Source organism: Nanorana parkeri, unplaced genomic scaffold (assembly GCF_000935625.1).
Source record: "Nanorana parkeri isolate BGI_ZX_2015 unplaced genomic scaffold, ASM93562v1 scaffold214, whole genome shotgun sequence".
NCBI lineage: Eukaryota > Metazoa > Chordata > Amphibia > Anura > Dicroglossidae > Nanorana > Nanorana parkeri.
Genome location: NW_017306482.1, coordinates 1,337,101 through 1,346,206, shown reverse-complemented (window position 1 = coordinate 1,346,206; position 9,106 = coordinate 1,337,101).

The window sequence follows — 9,106 nt, the reverse complement described above, 5'->3', positions numbered from 1 at the left end:
TAAGCAACTACAAGCAACCAAGCTGGCCCAACGCCCAACCAAGTATAAAAAAATAGATCATTCTTAGAATTTGGCTTTAAGGAAGTCGTGTTGGTCTGCTTTCAGAATAACAGGATATTTCTACATAAAATCAGACGCACACATACAGGCGCGCACGTGACAATTAGCTCAAAAAACAATCAGAAAAACAAGTTTTGCAGATGTGAGAGAAAACGGATACAATCTCAAGGAGAACGTAGAAACTCCATGCAGACACTTCCCCTGTTGGAAACTGTAACCTGGGCAATCGTAAACGAAATTCGGCCGATATTCGTAAGTTGTATGGGCACCTTTACTCCCACAGGTTCCTGGCATGTATCCCTGACATATACCATGCAGAAGCAGGAGCACAGAGCGGTGTGGTCATGTGGGCCGGCTGTGTGAACCCGGAAGAGGCAGCCAGCTCCCAATGACTAAGGAGCACCAAGATGGCAGCGCGGGCACCTGATCAGCGGATCGCAGCAGGGCAAAGCTGGATCCTGTGGGCAGGTGAGTAAGGCCTCATTCACACTAGAAACAGCCGGCACGTACAGCTCAGAGCTGCGTGCACGGCCGTATCGGGCAGCTCCCGGGAAGGACAGGTGCTGCGTGTGATAGTAGGATCCATCCTGTCAGCGTACGAGTAAGCTCACCTGCACGGACGTGCAGGGCGGGTAAGCGTAGGGGGGCGTACAGCCGCGTAGTCCCATAGAGAAGGACGGGGTTTGCGTACTAATCACACGCAGCACCTGTTCTTCCTGGGAGATGCCTGATACGGCCGTGCACGCAGCTCTGAGCTGTACGTGCCGGCTGATTCCTGTGTGAATGAGGCCTAAGTGACTTGAGGACAACACAGCAGAAAAGGGTAAGAGGGGTTCACATGGAAACATTTAAAAAATGAGCGAGGGGGGGGAGGGGGGTGCACAAAGTTCCTAAATTCAACAAGCAATCACATTGGTAACAAGTGTGCTACAGATTTACTATGGCTTCCTTCCATTTATAACAAACCAAGCCAAAAACACAACAGTCCATGAGTCATGGCACACGGGACATGGCACACGAGGGGAGGCGAGGAGGAGCATTTACGACCTGAACGGTCGCTTCAAGTTCCGCGGTGCGCACGGCAGGTAGTACGGTTCTTGGCAGTGCTTATCAGAGTATTCCCTGCGATCTGCACACATACAATGGTCGGGCGGCCCTGAGATTTGTGTATATTGACTGAGAGATTTTTTTTTATCAGAGGTCACTCATCCGGATGACGAAACGTAATGTTCTCATTGGTGAACATGGAGGATGAAAGGCTCAGTGTTCACAGAGGCGTCCTCTGTGACATGGACTGTCCCCCCCCCCCTGGTTCTTTCACAGATAAGTCCATTATGGGTTTGTTGGGGCTCCTCCTTCTTCACCTCCTCTTGCTTCTGCTCCTCCTCCTACTTCACCGCCTCTTGCTTCTGCTCCTCCTCCTCCTACTGCTCCTCCTCCACCGAACTGGATGGCCACAACGACGATGAGTATTATTAAAATCAAAAGAACGATGCTTCCGCAAATGATGTACCAACGCCATTTCTCCCACCGCGTCTTCCGCTCCACTGCATTGGCTGTCTTCTGGAAGCTGCTGGCCTGCACATGGAAGAGACACAGTCACTGGTCGTCTCATCAGAGAGATCATCACATCACATGACACAGAACTGACCGAGGAGGACACCCAGACCAGCAAGTCACAGGATACAGGCAACAAGACACAGGGAATAAGTATACAGCACACAGTATATAGGTATACAGCACTCAGTATATAGGTATACAGCACACAGTATAGGTATACAGCTTGTAGTACAGGATACAGTAGAGGTATAACGTCTAGTAAACAAACGAGCCGGGGATCCCAGGTGATGTCATAACCATATATGGTCATCCCCATATTTAGTCAATGACATCACCGGGGATCCCCGGCTGGTTTGATGCACTGCGACGTTTGGAGGGATCTGTCATTTTGCAGGGATAGTACGGCAGGATGACATCACCGGGCAGTGGGGGTGACATCACTGGGTCACTGCGAATGACGCTGGATCTACATCATTATGACTGACGATGGAGTTACAAAAGCAAACTTTGTGAAGATGTCACGGGGCAATTTATCAGGACTGGAGCAGACAGAATGTGGAGCAGTCACCCATGGCAACCAATTCACTTCTCTCCTTCATTTTTAAAGCTGATTTGAACAAACTGAAAAGAGAAGCTGATTGGTTGCCATGGGAAACTGCTCCACATTCGGCCTGCTCCAATTTTGATAAATCCCCCCCCCCCCCCATGATTTGTTAGGGTAATGGCGGCTGTTCTCCTCAACGTACCATATTTTTCCGCTCATCTGCGTGGGCCTCCAGGTCTGCCAGATTCTTTTCCATCTCGTACACTTTGTCCGCGTTTCTTCTCATCCACATGATGAATTCCTCAACCTCCTGCTGGGAGTCCTCCAGCCTCTTGCCTGCCTGGAATCCAGAGGGAGACATTTCATCTGAATCGGGTTTCATAAGGCAGTGATAACATCGATTATAGATACAACCCATACAAACCTCCCTCCACCTTCCTGCGGTCAGGAGATCAAACATGAGTTCTGATTGGCTGCTATTCCCCCCCCCCCCCACCCCCATGATCTGTTAGGGTAATGGCGGCTGTTCTCCTCAACGTACCATATTTTTCAGTTCATTGGAGCGGTCTTCCAGGTCTGTCAGCTTCTGTTCCCTCTCATAAACTTTGTCCACGTTTTTTTTCATCAATATGGTGATTTCCCCGGCCTGCTGCTGGCAGTCCTCCAGCCTCTTGCCTGCCTGGAATCCAGAGGGAGACATTTAATCTGAATCGGGTCTCATAAGGCAGCGATAACATCGATTATAGATACATGGAATTCAGGAGCCGGTCTGTCCAATCCGGGAGCCAGCAGGATTTTTGAGGAGCTCCATTGATAAACATTAGAAAACACCTCATAGGTTTGGCGCCGGCTGTCATTTTTAGGGAGGATTGGCGACCTGGCTCCTGGGATTTGCCCAGGCTGCTTCAAGTGACCCCCCGGCCTCTACAGTTCATCTTTAAGGTAACTTTTCAACATTCTCCTAATGGAATACAACATGATGTGGAACTCTGGGCCGGACCAAAGGTGTTGGGACTCCGACTCCAGCATGAGCAGAGTATAAAGCATATTTTGTCTCTGACCATCTCCTGCAGCATGTCTGCAGTCTCTGACCATCTTCTGCAGCATGTCTGCGGTCTCTGACCATCTCCTGTACTATGTCTGCAGTCTCTGACCATCTCCTGTACTATGTCTGCAGTCTCTGACCATCTCCTGTACTATGTCCACAGTCTCTGACCATCTCCTGTATCATCTCTGCAGTCTCTGATCATCTTCTGTACTATGTCTGCAGTCTCTGACCATCTCCTGTACTATGTCTGCAGTCTCTGACCATCTCCTGTAGCATATCCACAGTCTCTGACCATCTCCTGTAGCATGTGCACAGTCCTTGACCATCTCTTGTAGTATGCCTCCACTCTCTGACCATCTCCTTTATTATGTCTGCAGTCTCTGACCATCTCCTGTAGCATATCCACAGTCTCTGACCATCTCCTGTAGCATGTGCACAGTCCTTGACCATCTCTTGTAGTATGCCTCCACTCTCTGACCATCTCCTTTATCGTGTCCACAGTCTCTGACCATCTCCTGTAGCATGTGCACAGTCTCTGCCAATCTCCTGTAGCATGTGCACAGTCTCTGACCACCCCCTGTAGCATAATGAATATGATGTGCCCCCCCTTCATGGTATGAGGGCCTTCTCATGAAGCCCCCTGTATCTAGAACTTCTTCAGAAACCTAAAACCAAAAGGAGAGTTCATCTGGCCGTACACCTACACGTATGACCCCCGGAGGCGAAGGGATGATGGGAGTTGTAGTTTCAGCACAGCTGGGGTGCCAAGGTTGCCTATCCCGAATCTAGATGCCGGAATATCCGACACTCCATGGTGAGGGTTCACACGCCCGGTCCCGGATTCCCCGGGTCCCAGCACTCCTCGTGCTCGCTGCTTCTTGTTGACCTTTCCTAGCCCTGGAACTCCACGAAAGTGAAAGCAGAGGAGAGAACTTTGCTCTCCATACTGGGGGAGGGGAGGCAGCTGCAGGGAATGGTCACTTACCATGTTGGAGCAGTTCTGGGTTCAGTGCCAGCTCAGGTCCCGGTGTGGTGCTGGATGAGAGTAGTAGTAGAAGTAGTTGTAGAGAAGTTACATTGTTACACAGCGAAGTGTCAGAGCAATCCCAGCCCCCTGCTACCTCCTCTGTGGCCTCCTCCCTCCCCGATCACTCTGCTGTCATCCAGAATGAAGTCCCAGCTTGTCCTAGAGGCGGAGGAGCCACCCAGAATAGACAGCCAATCAGAGCAGCAGGTGACAGGCTGTCATTACCAGTCACAGCCACCAACACCCATCAGAAAAACATTGCTTTCATTAATATTTGATGCAGCGATACCGTTTTTTCGGTATCGAGTACTGATATATTTTTTTCGGTACTCGCCAATACCGATACTGGAAGTCCCAGTAAGTCATTACACGCCGGCAACGAGGGAGTATGGAGCCGGCTTTCTGGCCAATAAGGAAGCCGGACGCCGCGTAATCACTCACCACCCAGCTTCCCGATTAGCAAGGAAGCCGTCTCCATGCTTCTCATCACTAGGCAACGAGGGAGTATGGATCCGGCTTTCTGGCCCATCAGGAAGCCGGGCGCCTTGTAATGACTCACCACCTGGCTTTCCGATGTCTGAAGCTAAAGTATCGGGCTAGGCATCGGAGCATTTGGGAGAGTACTTGCCCAAAATACTCGGTATCGGAGCATCCCTAGTTATTATTATACATGTATATAGCTCTGACATATACCCCTGTGCTGTACAGAGAACACACAGCCAGTAACCTCAGTCTCTGTACAGAGGAGCTCACACTCTAATGCAGATGGCACCAGGTGTAGGGGGACTACAAATCCCAGCAATACATTTATACAGCAATGCAGAACAGTATATGAATTGGACTCGGGGCTTAGTGACCCGCTGGACTCGGGGCTTAGTGACCCGCTGGACTCGGGGCTTAGTGACGCGCTGGACTCAGGGCTTAGTGACCTGCTAGACTCGGGGCTTAGTGACGCGCTGGACTGTGGGCTTAGTGACGCGCCGGACTCCGGGCTTAGTGACGTGCTGGACTCGGGGCTTAGTGACCTGCTGGACTCGGGGCTTAGTGACGCGCCGGACTCCGGGCTTAGTGACGCGCTGGACCCGGGGCTTAGTGACCCGCTGGACTCGGCTTAGTGACCTGCTGGACTCCGGGCTTAGTGACGCGCTGGACTCGGGGCTTAGGGACCTGCTGGACCCGGGGCTTAGTGACCCGCTGGACTCGGCTTAGTGACCTGCTGGACTCGGGGCTTAGTGACCCGCGGGACTCCGGGCTTAGTGACGCAGTGGACGCTAGGCTTAGTGACCCGTTGGACGCTGGGCTTAGAGGTCCGATGGACTCGGGGCTTAACAACGCGCTGGACTCGGGCTTAGTGACGCGCTGGACTCGGGGCTTAGAGGCCCGCTGGACTCGGGGCTTAGTGACACGCTTAGTGACCCACTGGACGCAGGGCTTAGTGACCTGCTGGACTCGGGGCTTAGTGACCTGCTGGACCACGCACATTACAATCTAATTGTACAATCTCCTTTAGATCCGCCTACAAGTATGTAGAAGAAGGGTCGGCCTGACTGAATATAAATGGATTGACTAGTTTAGGTTGATCCTCATGTTATATGGTTTTGGTAGATCTGTAGTGGATTGTATCGGCAGATTGTAATCTAGGCCTCATTCACACACAACACAAGAGCAAAATTGTGAGTATGTATGTGCGTGTATGCGTGCACTATTTGCATTCCCAGAACGCATCATTCCTAATACAAATTTTAATGAACTGTACGCACGTACGTGCATATACGCGCGTATATATATGCGTAAACATGCATATGCGCGTAAAATACACAGAAATGCGCTGCTCGGACCCATCTTGGTTCCATTCTGTTTTTGCGCATTTTTACGCTACGCAAATATACGACTCCATACGCGGCTATGTGTATGGAGCCATTTATTTGCATATGGTACAATACGCACGTACACGCCTATACGCGCGTATATGCGCGGTAGTGTGAATGGACGCCCTTTCCGTATATACTTATTCCCAGTCTCTGGGTGGTAAAGGAAGGATGAGGATGACAGGCCCAGAACTTTCAGCTGTAGAAACAATCATCAGCCGTGGATTCCACATCTGTCCGGAGAGATCCCAATGATCACATGCAATCAGTGCGCCCCCTAGTGGTACGCACATGAACAGCAATACAGATTGATGACATTTCCATTAAAGGAGAACTATGAGGTGAGTGCTTTTCACTCACCTCATAGTTCTAGCCAACCTGCCGTGACAGGGGAGGGGCTGGATTCCCCCCTCCCCGCTCCGATCCTCCAGCGCTGACTGGCGGATCGGATGGGGGAGTGGGCGGGTACAGCTGGCTCTGCCCCTAGATAGGCAGAGCCAGCTGTCAGTCACGCAGCTGGGCGGATCCCGGCACAATTGTCGGGATCCGCTTCAGCTGCGGCGTCTCAGTATACCGCAAGCAGCAGCTCGCGGTATACTGCGGCGTCTCAGTATACCGCAAGCTACAGCTCGCGGTATACTGAGCCTAGGGTGACGGGAGAATGCTAGTTTGTGTCCTCCCGTTACCCTGAGGAGAACTATGGGCAAAAGCCTTAACCCCATAGTTCTCCTTTAAAGGAGAACTATGGGGTCAGTGTTTTTCCCCATAGTTCTCCTCAGGGTAACGGGAGGACACAAACTAGCGTCCTCCCGTTACCCTAAGCTCAGTATACTGCGAGCTACAGCTCGCGGTATACTGAGACGCCGCAGCCGGAGCGGATCCCGACGTAGATGACGGGATCCGCCCAGCTGCGTGAGTGACAGCTGGCTCTGCCTATCTAGAGGCAGAGCCAGCTGTACCCGCCCCCTCCCCCGTCCGTTCCGCCAGTCAGCGCTGGCGGATCGGAGCGGGGAGGGGGGAATCCAGCCCCTCCCCTGTCACGGCAGAGAGCCGTGACAGGATCGAGAGGTGAGCGAACGCCGGTATGTGTTCGCTCACCTCCCGATCTACTGAGCCGACCTGTGACAGTCTCATTGTCACAGGTCGGCTAGAACTATGAGGTGAGTGAAAAGCGCTCACCTCATAGTTCTCCTTTAATTAATCTAAACAGATTATACCAAGGGTAGGCAACCATGGCACCCCGAACTACAAATCCCATCATGCATCTGCCTCCGAGCTGACTGCTCATGTCTGTGGCTCCAGGGCGTCCAGAGGCTGGGTGTCACCTGGAACGGAGACCGGGTGACACCCTGCCGTGACGTCATCGCGCATGCGAGGTCGTCTTATTGGTGCATGCCAGCGGTCATCTTGGTGATGGACGCCGGCAGAGAGAGGAGGGGACGTTCACCCGGTGGGATGAGGTATGCCGCCGGGTCCTCTCCTCTCTCCTGAAATTGTCGGGCTCTCGGTCCGTGACCAAGTGCCTGACTTTTCATAGGGGTGACACCAAAATAACTCAGTCATTTTGGTGTCACCCCTCTAATAGTGGCTCCAGGGTGCGGGCCGCACCCCCGCACCCTCCTTGTGACACCACTGCTGTGGCTGTCAGTCTTGCAATGCCTCATGGGACTTGTAGTTCCAGAGCATCTGGAGGGCTGGAGTTGCCTACCTATACCTTTCCTTTTTAATCAGGTTTAGTCAAACTCTGGCCCTCCAGCTGTTGCGGAACTACAAGTCCCATGAGGCATTGCAAGACTGACAACCACAGGCATGACTGCCAGAGGCAGATGCATGATGGGATTTGTAGTTTCGCCACAGCTGGAGTGCAGTAGTTTGGCTACCGCTGCCTTTAGCTATTTACATGCTGTAGATTGAACTTCCTCATTAGAAATGTATAAAGATTTCCCTTTAATGGAGGCTCATTGGTAGAGATTCCCCCAGCTTTTAATACTATGTATCTGCAAGGCAGGAGCCGCGTCACCCTTTTTTCTGACCTGATGAATCTTTGGACAGCGGCGTCACTGGGCGGGGTGTCACCCGGTGGCCCCCTTATTACATATACACGTGACGTCATTATGCATGCGCGTAATGACATCACATTCCCCGCCTGCGACCATCTTGGTGATGGACACCAGCAAATAGAGAAAGAGGACGTTCATCCGGCGGGATCAGGTATGCCGCCTGGTCCCCTCCTCTCTAGTGCAGCTGTCGGGCTCTCGGTCCATGACCTGGTGCCTGACTTTTCAGAAGGGGTGACACCAAAATGACTGGCAGTCAGACTGATGGTCTAAGCCTCTGCGAGCCGCACCCCCTGCACACCCCTTGTGACTGCACTGACATTTACAAAACATCTGCACAGCTATATGCTGAGCGCATAGTGTTCACACAACGTTCCCACCGCCATAGGTTTTATTCAAGGAAAATCCCAACACTCTATTGTTGCGCTGACATTTTTTGGGGAGAATGAGTCGTGGCTTATTCATATGTAAATAGCGCCATCCATTCATATGTAAAAATCATGGTTGATACTATTTTCAGTGGGGAGCCAGTAGCCCCTATCTTAATTTTGGTTGCCCTTGTCTGCCTGACATCTTGTATCCGGGTTTCTGCTGCCATAAAACCCGAACACAGCATTCAAAACCCGAACTGTCCGGGTGAATCCTGGACAGGTGGCAACCCTCTTTCCTGTACTAGATGGAGCCGTGGGTCAGAGGAAATTTGTTTGCTCCTTAGCTCCATCTAGTGGCAGGAACGTGTGAACATCATTCGCCCAGCATATGGCTGTGCGGATTAAAATGAAATGAAAATATTGGTTAGTCTAAGGATCTATTTTGTATTCAAAGTGGTTCCATTGTGTTCAAAAGATGAAAACTAGAATCTGAACTAGCGACACTGTTCTTTGGTCTTACATCAGCCTTGTTTTTCCAAGCGCACAGGTCTTGCAAGACTTCCCCTTTCTG